The 15393-nt window shown below is 35.0% G+C and overlaps 1 protein-coding gene and 1 pseudogene across 1 annotated transcript in view; one reads left to right on the top strand and one right to left on the bottom strand.

Annotated features, from left to right (window-relative positions):
- The window catches only part of LOC139043190 (collagen alpha-2(I) chain-like), a 49676-nt gene extending 47670 nt beyond the window's left edge, over positions 1–2006 (top strand). The window contains exons 2-3 of the mRNA XM_070503477.1: positions 1045–1200; positions 1833–2006. The gene's annotated coding sequence lies outside the window, so the exon portion shown is untranslated. The remainder of the gene's footprint in view (positions 1–1044; positions 1201–1832) is intronic.
- Positions 1–15393, bottom strand: part of LOC139043194 (centromere-associated protein E-like) — a 73323-nt pseudogene that overhangs the window by 33138 nt on the left and 24792 nt on the right.

The raw sequence follows: 15393 nt of genomic DNA, 5'->3' as shown, positions 1-15393 counted from the left end.
TTAAGGAGAAAGCTCACATATAGTATATGAAAACTCGAACAGAAATACCCTTTACCTTTTCCTGAAATTCATCCGAATTTTCTCCTATGTTTTCCTCTATACGCAAATTCCTGGAAGTTTCCTCAGAAATTTTCATTTTCAGTGTGTTAACTGTTTCTTGGTGTTGTTTTAAAGACTCAAGAGCATTTCGTAATTGTTCTTGGGTATCTATGTTCTTTGTCAGAGAAAGGGAACACAATTTCAATTAGAATAATGTGAAACAATGAAAATAACTTTATAGTTACTGCTTGATCATAAATAATAACTGATGGCTCCTGAACGTCTTGAAGAGGCTCTGAGTTTTCAGTTTACTCTGTCAAAGCCTCACCATGGTCACGGTGTCCTGAATGTCACTTCTGAGCTGGTCCCTCTCAATCTGCAGGCTCTCTTGGAGCTGTTTCAGGCCATCTTTTTCTTGGGTTAAGGTTCTTACTTCTGCTAAGGTTTGTTGAAGTTTCTCAGTAATCAGTGCTTTCTCCCTTTCGACAGTTTGCAGCCTAGAATCTCTACTTTCTAATTGTTGCTTCAGCTCTTTCACTTCATTTAACCTTTCTTGACTCTCAGCTGTTTTCTGCTGAAGTTCCTGGGTTTTGTAAGAAAGCTTTAAAATAAGAAAAAGTTACTGTGAGAAGCAGAGCATTCTGTGGCATCTATATAGAAGCCAAACCCCAGAAAACTAAAGACCATTTCCATAGAGGGTGTGTTGTACCAACCTCCATGTTCAAAGCATCCAAGCTTAAACCAAGTGTTTGAGCTTCTTTAGAGAGATTTCCTATGTTCTGACTCATTCTTGCATTCTCCTCAAGGACCATCTTATACTTTTGCTCAGTTTCAACATGTTGATTTTTAAAATCTTGGAATTCTTGATCAGTTCTTTTATAATTCAACTGGCTAGCTGCTAGGTCACTTTTAGTTTTCCCAACTTCTTCAAGTAAATCTTGAATTCTACTCTCTTTATGAACTACTTCAGAAAACAATTTGTCTTTTTCTGATGTTATCTTACAGAGCTCTTCAGATTTGTCATTTATCTACGGAAAAGAAATAAAATTTAGCTATGTTAGCAATATAAGATCCACTACAGCAGTTATCAGGAAAAGAAAAGCTTTATCTGCAAAAAAGAAAAAAGACATTGAAATTAAGCACAGATTTGACTGAGGAAAGGTAATATTTTTATTGTCACATCTTTATAACAATATATTATCCTGCTTAACTTTACCATCAAAGTTTTGTTTGGGTTCTAGTAAGGATTGAGTGGAGAAGAAACACTTAATTAGGATGTCTTTATTTCCTTATCTATCATTCTAAAGTGTTTTCTAACTTTATGGTGTTTCAGGCATCTTATGGTTTTTCTTAGAATTTGACTTATTATTTTCTTTCTAAAGGCTTTGAATGCAGCTCAGATTTCCAAAAACTTAATCCATGAATAATTTAAATTTTAAATAACTTAAATTTAAACTATTATTTAAGTAATTAATTTAAACCAACAATATCCAGCTTATAAATAGTTTAATCATTGTGAAAGATAAAGGAGAAGGAAGTGGGAAAAAGAGAGGAGAGCCAAAGTTGAGACAAAGGAGAGGGAGCGAGACAGTAGAGCTCTTGTAACCACAGGCTCAGGGTAGGAGGCAGGTCTGTGTAACTCAGCTTTTAGATCCATAACTATGTGTTGGGCTAAAAAACAGCATGTACTTTAAAGAGTTTTTAGGATGACTAAATAACGTTGCTAAAGTTGTTTAGCATGATGCTCACCATGTAGTAAGTACTCAAATTCTTGTCCTTTTTATTTCTTTCAGAAAGGCAGAAAAAGGAAAGGCTGGCAGAAGGTTTCCGGAATTGCTCACTAGGCTGCAATATTTACGTCAACCTCTAAAACTTCATCAATGCCACCCTCTTTACCTCCTTACTCTCCTTTATTCAACATAGTGATATGACCACAGCAACAGCACCAAAAAAGATAAAGACTAAGGGTGGGCCATCAATCTCTGTTGAAAAGCACTACATCTGAGGACTATAGAAATGGCCCCTACATGGATCTCATTACTAAGTATACTGTTACATATTCTTTGAAAATGTTCCTAACAAGCAGGGTCAAATGTTTACAGTCTCTTCACTGTTACTTTAAAACAAACTATGGCAAAATATTTAAGGCAATATTGCAAGGGTTTTTATTTCAAAGTAAGAGTTATTTGCTTAAAAACATATTTACCTCTTTCCTTAGCATTTCTACTTCTGAGGGTAAAGATTTCAACTCTGAGAGCAAATTAACTTCTTTATGCAAAGCTTCATTTTCTTCAACTTCTTTATTCAGTTCTTTCTGGAGATCAGTAATCTTTCTTCCTGATTCCAAATTACAGAGCAAATCTAGGATATTTTTGGTAAATTAAACAGTTTGCAGTTATTGGGACAATTTAAATTACATACAAACTTAGATTACTTAATCAGATTATATAAAATTTATTAAAGAAAGAACCAGTGTTGGTCAACAGGTAATCCAATTGTTAAAAGTTCTTGAATCGCCTTTTTCAAGATCGGGTCCAATTCATTTGAAAAATAATTCTTAAACCTTTATAATTTGAAGTCCATGGAAACACTTATAAATACTGACACCAAATGATATTGAAATTTAATATTAGGCTACTTACAAACATCAGAGAACAATGGACTTTTAATCATTGGAATGGAGGTGCAAAATCCTTTAGGCAGTTGGATTTGCAAAGAGGTAAGTCTGAAATTATAAAATACCTTTTGGAACTTTTCCATCTATAAGGCAGGTGAGTTTTGCTATTTCATTAAAAGAAGATTGTAATTCTTTCTCCAGATCAACTTGCATTTTCTTCTTTGCCTCCAACTGCCTTTGATATAACTGAATATCATTTTCCATTTGCTTGCATGCACTTGCAAGTTCTTTCTATGAGAGAAACAATACAAATTCACAAAAATGTAGTGATCATTACAACTGCTTTATTATAAATATAACAAAAATCACTTACCATTTTCTCTTTCAGCTCCAGATTTTCACTCCTGAGACAGGCTGCTTCTCTCTTGGCATCGAGGGCTACAGCCTCAGCATCGAACAGAGTCTGTTTCATCTGTTTGAGGTCTTGAATGTTTTCCTATACACACAACAAAAAGGATTTCCTGAAAGCTAACTTTCTTAGAGTTGGAAAAGACTTTAGAGAACACACACACAGATGTCATTCCTAACGAATCAAAAATGGTGAAAATACGTTAATCACCAAATTTTTTTTAGGATAGATGAAAAGAAATGACATTTTCGAAAATAAAAATATTTTTAAAAATTCTGGTTATCTTTTTCCAAATTATAAAAGCACTATATATATAGAAGTACTGTAATTTAAGAAATCTGTTATTGGTTAAAAAAGATTAACACAATTGTTGCTCAGCTAGCCTGTTAAAGTTTCCTACGTATTTTTAAATTATTCTCTCCAAAACATGACAGGTGAGCAATTAATAGTTAAAATTAAGAATATTAAATCACAAACTGAAAAAAAAAAGACAAACAATCCAAAAGAAAAAGAGAGAAAAGATACGAACAGGCAACTCACAGAAGAGAAAATATAACTGATAAATACATAAAAAGATCCACTGTGTCATTTTTAAAGAGAAGTAGCATTTTAACATGACTTTAGCTGACATGAATTCAACCATATGTCCTTGGGAAAACATTAATGCATGAATGAATGAATGAATGAATAAAGAGAAAGAAATAAAGAACAACTTTTAAAAAGTGGGCAATTCTGCTTGCCACTCTGTCAGTAGACACTCGAAGATTATATGAAAGTACCTTTCTTCCCAGGGCCTCCAAACAGTAACAACACTTTTAAAAAGAATCATTTGTGATTAATAGAAGGTAACAAAAAGTACTCTGACAAGTTCAAATGAAAACAAAAGAACAACAGAAACTAAGATTAAAAAAATTCTAGCTAGTGGACAGCCCCGTGGCCGAGTGGTTAAGTTCACGAGCTCCACTTCAGTGGCCCGGGGTTTTGCTGGTTCGGACCCTGGGTGCGGACATGGCATCACTCATCAGGCCATGCTGAGGCAGCATCACACATGCCACAGACAGAAGGACCCACAACTAGAACATACAACTATGTACTGGGGGGCTTTGGGGAGAAGAAGAAGAAAAAAAAAATGATGACGACGAGTGGCAACAGATGTGAGCTCAAGTGCCAATCTTTAAAAAAAGAAAAAAATTCTAGCTAGAAACTGTTGCCTTTTAAAAAAGGGTGTTAAAAACTAGAATCAAACAGATACTTTCTTGAAGTAATCAGGTGGATTGAAAGCAAATAAAAAAATTTAACAATTTCACCATGAGATTCAAATGTTACTTAATGCCAAGATCTGATATCTTGGCTGAGATCAACTACATACTTCTTCATGCATTTGTATAAAACAATTGAAAAAAATTAAAATGTTTTTTGAATTACTGGTTTTTAATGGAAGCTCACTCCTAACTTACTTACATGCACTCAAAGAATGATGTCCTCAACTCTCTGAGCGATTCTTTATCTGTAGAATGGCAATGATACCAACAGTCCCTTTCCCATAGGGTTACTGATAGGATTAAATAAAATACTAAATGTAAAACAACTACAACAATGCTCGGCACACAGTAGGCTCAACGTAAGCATTTGCTATGATGATGGTGATGGTACACTATAAATGCCAACATGATTACACAACAAAATAAACCTGATTTTTACCGATGAGTATGACAAGTCCATGTTCACATTTTCTGATTTTTGAGTGTCTATGTATTTCTGTAGCTTTTTAATCTGGTCTTCCTTTTCTCTAAGCAGCTCTACTTTTGAACTTAGTTCATTCTAAAAGAATCAAAGGAGAGTGAAACACAATTTAATTGGATCTAAATTCTAAGGGATTAAAAAGAATTTACATTTAATAGTTTAGACAGTAAAATTTAAAAGTTGATACTTAAATATAATTCCTTCTCTTTTCTGAAATCATGTTCAATTACATATGATGTATATTTTATAGCTCTAGTCCCTTATCAACAGAAATATCAACATAAAAGCTCACCTCAAGATCTTGATTATACACTTCTGCATGCTTAACTAAATTCTTTATTTAAGTTGGAAATTTCATGAATTAGTTGCATCTGTAAGAGCATGTGAACAGGCAACAGAGCAAACCAATAGTTAAACAGAGCAAAAAAAAAAAAAAGACAGCATTCATTCACTGCTTCAGAATCACCTAACACAGTAAGAAGGGCTGAGAGATAACTGTTCAAGCTACTGCAGCAGAGCACCTCATTATTTAAAAATACAAAAACTCTCCCAAAAGACCAAACCCAACTAACCAAACGAAAAATCCCAAAACCCCACAAAACAAAGAAGAAAACCTCAGCATAACCCAAATAACAGTTACATCATCTGTTAATAAAGTTACAATAACATCAAAAGTACATTAGTAGGCATCACTTGGAGGAGATGAACTGTAATCAAACTTTTAAAAAACATTCTCTGAATAGATTTTTGTTTTGGGTAAGTTAAATGCATAAATGTATTTACCCCGTAAGATTTTTTCTTCCCATGAATTAGCCATTTAGCTTTACACTGGCGTGCTTGTTAATGCGTTGTGATCTGGAATGCAGGTTTGGATTAGGCTGGTTCCATGTGGTGCTCACCAAAGCTACAGAGGTATGCACAGCATTACCAACTATCTACCCTGTTGGTTTATTCCACAGGGAATATTGGAAAGATGATGTTATCGCTTTACATTGTCCAACTGTCTAAAAGTATAAAGAATACTTAAAGATATAAGTATTTCTATTAAAGTTTCCTTTCTATCAAAATAGCTATAGCATTAACTATCTCAGTACCATAAACTTTTGTGTTCAAAACAAGTAAACTACAATTTCCTAAGATAAACATATTTTTCCTTAGAATTATTTAATCTTAATAATCAGATGAGTCCTTAAAGAGTAAAAGCAAATTCTAGTAGAATGCAAGCGACTGGCTGTTTCCATCCTAAACTAGTTTCAGATTTCAGACTAGTGTTGACGTTCTTATTTTAGGGCAGTATCATCCAACAGAAATATAATGTGAGCCAAATTTGTAATTTAAAATTTACTAGTAGCCACATTAAAAAATAAAACAGGTAGAATTAATTTTAATAATACATTTTATTTAACCTAATATATCCAAAATATTGTCATTTCTTCATGTAATCAATATAAAAAAAATGAAATATTTTACATTCTTTTTTCATACTGAAGTCAATTCAGACTGGCCCCAATTCAAGTGCCCAGCTGCCACATGTGGTGAGTGGCTGCCCAATTGTTTGGCAAAGTTTTAGACATTTGTATAGGTTGTAATTTAAACTGGCTTCATCTTTTACCTCTTCTTCTCTGTTTCTAACTTTCGTGCAAGAAAGCTGCCTATTTCTAATTTTTGTGCAAGAAAAGCACATTTACCAAAAAGAAAGAACTAAATGATCATTCTTAATTTTGGAAAATATTTAGAAAATAAAGATTTAGAAGGAAAAATTCTCCCACTTCTCATTTGAAATAGCACTTCATTTGAAGTATTGGTTCTCATAAACAGAAAAAGATGAAGCAACTTTTGTAAAGATCTGAGTGTAACCTTCCAATAACATATTGTTTAAGATGCTGAGCATAAAGTGTACAATACGATCAAAAGTTAATCTGTTGCTGCTTAAGAAAACAATGTAGATTTCAGCTGTAATTTTCCGCAGGTGAAATGAAATACTTAAGTTCTTAAGACAAAAATCTCCAAGTTGTGAAAATTATAAAATTAAATAAATCAAGTTTTTGTCTTAAGAACTTAAGTATTTCATTTCACCTGCTGAAACTTAGAGCTGAAATCTGCATTGTTTTCTTAAGCAGCAGGACTGAAATTTCTCTTGTTCCCTGAGCTTGATGATACTGACCTTATTTCTCCCTCTAAAATCACTATTTAAACATCCTATATTATGATATTCCCACTTGAGAATTATCCACAGCTTTGGTGATTTTTGGTGAAACCCTTTGGCAAACCAGAGCAATGACATAGGTCCTAAAGCCATAATTTGACTTTTACTCTTTTTTGGTTAAACTTTTCCCCAAAATATATGTTTTGGAACATATTTTACTGCATACACATAAACTTACAATATTTTCAGTTTAAAATGGAATGGATATTGTAAAACTGTCTTTGAAAATAATAAGTTTTTATTACTTAATCTTTTATGTTACCTTACAGAACCTAGAATTTCAATTTATGTCCAAGAAAAACTGAAGAGAATAGGATTATTTTCCCCTTTGACTGTGGTTAAAAAAGAAAAAACAATCCAGATGTGAGATTCAAGTCATACATTCTGTTATTTTGTAATCTTTTTGAGTGTGACAATTCAGTGAGCTTCAGTTTTTACTAATTGAACATATAAATGACGTAATAAAAAATTAGAGAAATTACTGCTACACTTATGCCCGAAGTTAATTTTACATCATATTATTTATAATAAGAAATACACAAAAACTTAGATGAAATTTTGGAGTTCGAAGGGGCCTTGGCAAGCACCTGATCTAACCTCAGGGGTGGAGACGCGCAGGAAGGAAGCCCTATGAAATTCGGTGCTTGCTCAAGGCCTTGTCAATAATGCGTGCCAGGCTTGAATCCGCAGTGAGGTCGGGAGCAGCAAAACTGGGGCTTAAATCCATGGAGTCTGGCCCCAGAGAACCTGTTCTTAACCACGACGCCAGACCACCTCCTCTCAATAAAATCCAGTTTTACTGACTGAAGTCCACTGTTTTTTTCATGACATTTTGCATTTTGTCAATATGAGAATATTAAAAAAGGTAAATGAAACTCTGGAGAACTTACAAACTTTTGCGTCTTAGGATATAATACCTATGAAATGTAGGATTAACTAATTTGTAGGTAGAATGGAAATAACATATTTGGCACAGGATTCTTTTTTTCCTTTTAAAAAGGAAAAGAGGGTGAGAAACTAAACAATGACACAGAGGAAAAATGATTGTGTCCCTTTGGGCTATTCATACAGAAATCTGAGAAGCAGCTGCAAATTAACTCATACTTTAACCACACCAAACACTGGCTCTTAATTTTGGAGGGAATCACAGATCACTTCACAAGTATGATAACAGCTATGGATTCTCGTTCCCCAAAAATGAGTGAGTTCAAAACTTCTGCAAAATAATTTCATCGTGTCTATAAACTCTAAGTAAACGACTCTCTGCACTAAGAAATCTCTTGAATCTTTTGGACAATTTCTGTCTCCAAAGTCTGATGATTTGGGGATTAGGTTCTCTTAACATGTAGCCTAACATTATACACTGAGAAAATTTAACTAATCTGTTTCATTTCTAAAAATTCCATTAAAACTACTTCATATTAGTTATACTAATTTTTACAATAACTCTCTTATGGAAAAAGAAACATGCAAAATCAGCTTTCCCAGCTATTCTAATAATGTTCTAACTACTTAGGTACATACTTTCTAAAGAAAATGAAGTCCATTAATATGTAGTATCCATACATAAAACATTCACTAGATATTAAAATTCATATTGGTCTCAGAAGGAAACAGCTATGCTCTAGGCAGCAATTCTGGTATACTCAATAAATTATTGATAACATACAAATTATCAGGAAATAATTTCTTCAAGATTAATTCATCAATAGGCAGATTCACCAAACCTGCTCAAAGATGTTTTTGATTCCTTCCTCTTCTTGCACACAAGCACAAGTGAAACAATTATGATTTAACTATTTTTAAAGCAATATAAATGAACTGATTATTTCTTAAATTCTCTAAATTGTGTGTACAAATGGAAAATGGTTGGGTTTTCAATATATCAACCCTAGAAATAAACATCTTTAAGAAAATGATACTTTTAAAAGTGTGGTTTTAGGGTCCAGCCTGGTGGTGTAGTGGTTAAGTTTGTGCACTCCATGGGTTTGGATGCCAGGTGCAGACCTACATAGCACTCGTCAAGCCATGCTGTGATGGTGTCCCACATACAAAATAGAGGGAGACCAGCACAGATGTTAGCTCAGGGACAATCTTCCTCAAGCAAAAAAAAGAGGAAGATTAGCAGCAGATGTTAGCTCAGGGCCAATCTTCCTCACGCACACACAAAGTGTAGTTTTAGTTTAGTTTTGTGTTTCCACATCTTTTCATCTTTTACCTCTTGATCTTTTTCCGCTTTTCTTTCTAGAGCCTCAAATTCATGCAAACCATTCTTTTCTTTTAATTTCGATTCCATTTCTTCATTTTCTCTTCTTAGTTGTTCATAGTCTAGTACCAGACTATCATAGTTAGCACGAAGTGAATTCAACTCACTTTCTAAGTTTTCCTATTATAAACAAAACCAGATTTTCAAGTCAGAGAGGATTCAAGTTCTTTGTTTTGTTAACTAAAATCTGGATTAGTCAAATAATTCATTTAACCTTGAATCATTTGGTAGTTTGGGCCATTCTCCAATATCTTCCCAATGGTCTAGCTTGATCCACAGCATAACAGAAGGTCTGCCTTTTGGTAAACTAGCTAACATAGAATAGAGGAAGACTATTTTCAAAGAGATAGAATTAAAAAAGAAAGAAAGAAAGAAAGAAAGAAAGATCATATAAACAAATGCTCTGCCTGTGCCTGACTTAAAATTCAGTCGGGAGTAGGAGTAGGGCACATAATGGGAAGTCATCTGACCACAGATCCTTAAGCTCCTTGGTAATAAAGCTAATAATGTAATTCTCCACCTGCTTGACTCCTGTTTAATTTCTCAGACAGCTCTGAATTTAGGAAGTGACACGGAGCCATTATTTATTGACTTCTAAAACTCCAACGGCTGCCAGGCCTCACCGTGCTGAGCAGAGGCCTGTTTCTGCTTTCTGTTCCATCATGAGGAAGAGTAAGCCATGAGTTAAAAGAAACTAAACCAACACTAGGGATTTGAAAAAAACAACAAACCTTCCAGAGTGTTTTAGGGACACAAAAGCATATAATTCCCCATAATAATTAATTATAAGAACCATTACAACTAATTATAATGGTTAGCTAATGATAATAACAATTCCCAAGAATCACTGCAATTTTATTTCAAAATTAAAATGAAATTTTCTTTAACAAATACATTTATATGACTATGTTATATTTCTTTGAATATTAGCAGCCTAGAAAGCAAACATGGAATCTAAACTTACTAAAGTATTCACTACAGTATTCCTTATTTCTTAAAGTTTTCATAAGACTATATAATTTTATTTACTTTCATTTTTCAGCATTATTTGGCAATATTACCCTTCCCTGATACACCATTCTACTTTATGCCTGAGAATTTTGATACTTTTAAAATCAGCCCTTTTTACCTTCAAGGGATGGCCCAAGGCAAAACAGAAACTTACCAAAAAATCATAGATACCAAGATCTGCTGGTAAAAACTAGAAGCAAAGGTTTACCTATTACCATACTTTAGGAAATGTTTAGCCTCTCTCTGTATGCCACAGTTACCAACGAGGAGTGTAACAAGTTGGGGAAGCCTTAATAAGAACCTCAACTACTACTGAAACAGTCAGAGCTAGAAATGTGCCACAACAGCAAACATCAATAACAAATGAATTTAAAGAAGAGTAAAAGGATAATGTTCTGTAAAATACATTTAAGTTACCTGACTTAGTAGTTTTGTTGCTGGATTCCACTCTGTCTCAGTTAATGTATCAAGAGTGTTACTGAAAATATCAGACTCTGAATAGAGAGCTATAATTAGGGGGAAAAGAAATTTATCCATAAACATGTTATTAAGTTTCCTAAAACTCAAATTAAAGATTAAAAAAATTCTGATCTGAGGTAATAAGCTCAAATTAGTTAATATGTGCTCACAGTATGAATGCCAAGAATATATAAACAGATGTGATCATTTATATACTCGTGTGAATTAAGATCACTGGTTAGAATTAGTGATAAAATGTAGGATCCTTAGTACAACACATTCATGCACGGCATAAGGACGTTTCAGTCAAGGACGGACTGCATATACAACAGGCGTCCCACAAGATTAGTACCACAGAGCCCAGGTGTGTAGCAGGCTGTACCACCTAGGTTTGTGTAAGTGCACTCTGTGATGTTCACACAACAACAAAATTGCCTAAAGATGCACTTCTCAGAACACGTCCCATCATTAATCAACGTGCGACTGTATAGGTTAAAAGGACAAATTCTAAATTTGAGATTTAATCATTGTAAGCATATTTTTAAATGCCCCTAAAAAATACTTATAATGTTAGAGACAAACTTTGCAACAGATTCCTGTGTAAATGCTACCCTTTCAAGATTAGCAAAGTTTAAGCCAGACATTATATGGGTACTAACTTAATGAGCAGTGATTAAAACAAAAACAAAAAATAAAAATATCTGTCTCAAATGTTTCAACTACAGCACATCATTCTTAAGAGATCTGGAAAAAATAGAGAACTTCATCAATGTTCACTTTCTTAAAATTACTTATTTTTATCATCGTAATCACATCTAAAATACATACATTTTATTTAACTGTGTTTATCACATTAACTGAGTTATAAATAAAGTCTCTCTTTATAGGGATACTTTTATAATTAAAAGTAGTTGAAGAAGAACTCACATTCATCAATTTCTCCTCCTAAAGTTAGAGCAGACTTATGTGTCTTTGTTGTTACATTCTCTGGTACATTAAACTCATTTACATAGTTTGAATGCTTCATTTTGTTAATTTTGCCAACACACCAAGTGACTCTTCGTTTTTTTTTAGCCTAAAGAAGAAGAAATCAAAATTACCTCACACACATCTGGCTCAAACATCATAAAACAAGGGAACTAGTTTCCATTTTTAACAACCATTGACTTGGTAGAATTCTTATTCAGCCTAGTTTAATATCTTATCAGTCTAAGGACATCCTGAGATAAGAAAACATATTCAAACTTTTCAAATTAGTGTTAACTTCATAATAAATTTGATGAAACTATTATTTAAATTTCATTTTGTATTTGAAGGCTTACTTACAAGAATTTCTGCAAATTTACTGAAAGGAATTAGTTAAGTATCAATCCTTCAAGTAATCTGGTGTTACAGAAGACAGCACAGCCACCAACATAGTGACCAAAAGCACTTCTGGGAACCCAGCCTTAACTGGGAAGGAACAGACAGGCAGCCCATTTGAACTTCCCTCAGCAAGTAAATCTTCCACAGGGCCATTCCCATGCCAATTCTTTGCCAGTTTATAAAGCTCACGATCCAACCAGCGCTCCTAATCTTGTTCCTTCCGTTCTCCCTTGGGACTCTGTTCCCTCAGGTATCTGTTCATCTGTCGTCTTCACTACCTTCTTCCACTGGGCTTTAAGAATGCTCAAGCCTCTGTTTTCTGCTTTTGATTTTTTCAAAAACAAACCCTTCACTCCTTCCTTCTCTCTAGCCAACATTTTCTTTTAGTTTCTATGTTCTCTTCTTCCTCGTCTCTCTACTTCTTCCTCATCCCTCCTGGGATACCTCTGTCTCCTGGTTCTTGTCCCACCCAGCTAGCTGTCCTCATCACTCACTTGGCTTTACTGCTTTCTCTTTCTCTGACCACCGCCTAAGTGTTTTTCCATATTTTACAGGTATATTCCTCTCTTGTCCCTTTACTAGAACAAGCATTATCTCATCTTTTTTGATCCTCTCAACAATCCTCTCTTACTACATCCACTTTATAGATGCCTGAGTGTCCAAAAAGTTTACATGAGTTGTGTACAGTCATACAGCCAATTGGTGGCTGAGCCCATGCTTGTAACTTCAGACCTTATCCACCACCCATTCCACTGCGTTGCCTGTCAAGATTATCTGTTGTCCCCAGAATATATGGCTTCTGCTTGAAATGGCCAGCCCTTTCCACAGCCTGCTCTGCAAAAGCACATTCATATATAAATCCTTGATTCCCATGACCTTCAGCTCAACTCCATTCGCTCCCAAAGCCACTGGACCCTGTCATCTGAAACTCATAAACCTAGAACTCCTTCCACCCCAGTGATTCAGTTAATCCCATTATAGCTAGTTAGCTTAAGAGGGACATCTAGTCTCTTGATCCACTGTTTTCTTTCTGCCAGCTACCTTTGGGCTCTCATCCCATCATCTTAGATTCTATAGATCACCAGTTCAATCACATTTTTGGGTCAATGGTCTCAAACTATTAGACCCATTCTGTGTTCCCCACACCTATCCTATCACAATGTACACTCAGATGAATTACACTGCCATCTGAGCTTTTATTAGCCTCCTGAACACTGTGTGGACAGCCAGAAGACTGGCTACCAACATCACCTGGGCCCTTAAGGCTGCCTGGCAAGACTCCTTGCCCCCTCGTTGGCTTTCTTTTCCATTCCCTACAAAGGCGAGACTATTTCAAACCCTTAGCAGGTCTACAAACTGTGTCTCTACCATCTCCAGCCACCACAGAAGAAAAATTAAACCTCCTATTTCACAAAGAAAATACAAGCCTAAACTTACAAAAGCATTACTTGCATTGATTCCTACCCTTTTCCTCTGTCCTTGTTATAATGAAGGAGTGTTTCTCCTTCTATCTAAGGCCAGACCCTTCTACTGTATTCAAGATCCTACGCCTTTGGGCCATCTCAGCCTACTGCAAGGTGGCTTTCATTCCCAATACATAACTCAAATTGTTTTTGCAAAGGAGCTTCTTGTTTCTAAATCCAAAAAGTTTTAGTCTATATTTGTCTTATTTAACTTCTCAGCAGAACGTGACATCACTGACATAGAATGTGACCTCGCTATGCAACATTCTCTTCTTTTAGTTTACCACGTTCACCTGGTTTCTTTCTTAACTCTAGAGCTAAACCTGGGCTCCTTTAGGCATTCCTCTTTTTTGCTTTTACCTAAAAAGTTGTTTGGGAGGATCTTATCTTTGGCCCTCTGTTCTTTTCATTCTCAACATGCTCCCAGAGCAAGCTCATCCATTCTCACGACTTTAATTTGGATTTGCAGTAGTTAATGCCCAAATTGATATCTCCATCCCAGATCTTTCACTTGATTTTCATATATTTGCATTTTCAACTGCCTGACACCTTAAACTAGAGCTGACCCAAATAAAACACTGGACAGCTCCACTGCTCTTCACTCAATGTTCCTTAACTCAACAAATACTGCTACCAGCTATCCAGCAAGCCCAGTAATGTGTGCATGTCATTCTAGATGCTTCCTTCTCCCTTTCCATGTCCCCATGTTGAAACAATCACAAAGTTCTGTCGAGTCTGTCTCCCAAATAGCTCTCCAATTTACCCATTTTTTTTCCATCTCCAGAGCCACAAGCCTTGTGGAGGCCCAATCAATTGTAGGTACACAGTAGCCACATCTTTCTAAACAGCAATTCCAATCATGTTACCTACAAGGCTTTCCCATATCCTTAGCATAATGCAATGTTCGAATCCTACAATGTGGTTTAAATGCCCCTGCCACCAGAATATTTTAAGTCCAAGAAATATGTTTTCTCACGACTCCAAGCTTTTGTACATGTAGATGTCTAACCGGCATACTTTTCCCTACCCCTTTCCTTGGGCTGTTTCCTACTCATGGCTGAGCCAACAGATGGTTTTGATGCCTTCCATTTACCTGGTATGGTGGACTTAAAGGTAGCGTCTATTAATAATAATCTTAACAGCATACACTTATTGAGGATTTGCTGTATGGAGAGTATAGTGTTAAGCACATTCTATATATCACTTCACTTAATTGTCACATCAGTCCTATGAGGTGAGGATCAAGCTTTCTCACAGATAAGGAAACTGCAGCAAAAAGTATTTAAGAAAGGGCCCAAGGTCGAGAGTTAGGAATTGACAGAACTGGGATTCAAATCCAGAAAGTCCAGCTCCAGAGGCCATTCTCTTAACCATGACACTATCACTCCCCAAAACATCTGCTGGATAAATAAACCCCTACTCTGGTAAAAACAAAAGCACACAGACTGGAAGCCAGAATTTTGATTACTATGTTGATTTATAGTCTAGATAAATTTTCCTGAGATTACTATTTCTGTTTCATTAAATAGAAAATATTACCACATACTCTAGACACCTGTGGTTTCCAATCACCTAATCAATTTCATTAGAATTTCATAAGAAGTATAGTGCAAATAGATTCCTTGACTACATCCCAGACTTTCTGAATTAGGATCTCTTCATATGGGAATCAGGGTTAAGTATTTTTAATGAACGTTCTAGGTGTTGTTGAGGTATAGGCAAATACACAAAAGGTTCTTTCCTAAAATATACTGTATCAAAGGATAAGAAACACATAGCTATATAATAAGCATATAAGAATACCAATTCTATTCC

This window comes from Equus asinus, unplaced genomic scaffold (assembly GCF_041296235.1).
Source record: "Equus asinus isolate D_3611 breed Donkey unplaced genomic scaffold, EquAss-T2T_v2 contig_193, whole genome shotgun sequence".
Classification (NCBI taxonomy): Eukaryota; Metazoa; Chordata; class Mammalia; order Perissodactyla; family Equidae; genus Equus; species Equus asinus.
This window is presented reverse-complemented; position numbering and strand designations above follow the sequence as displayed.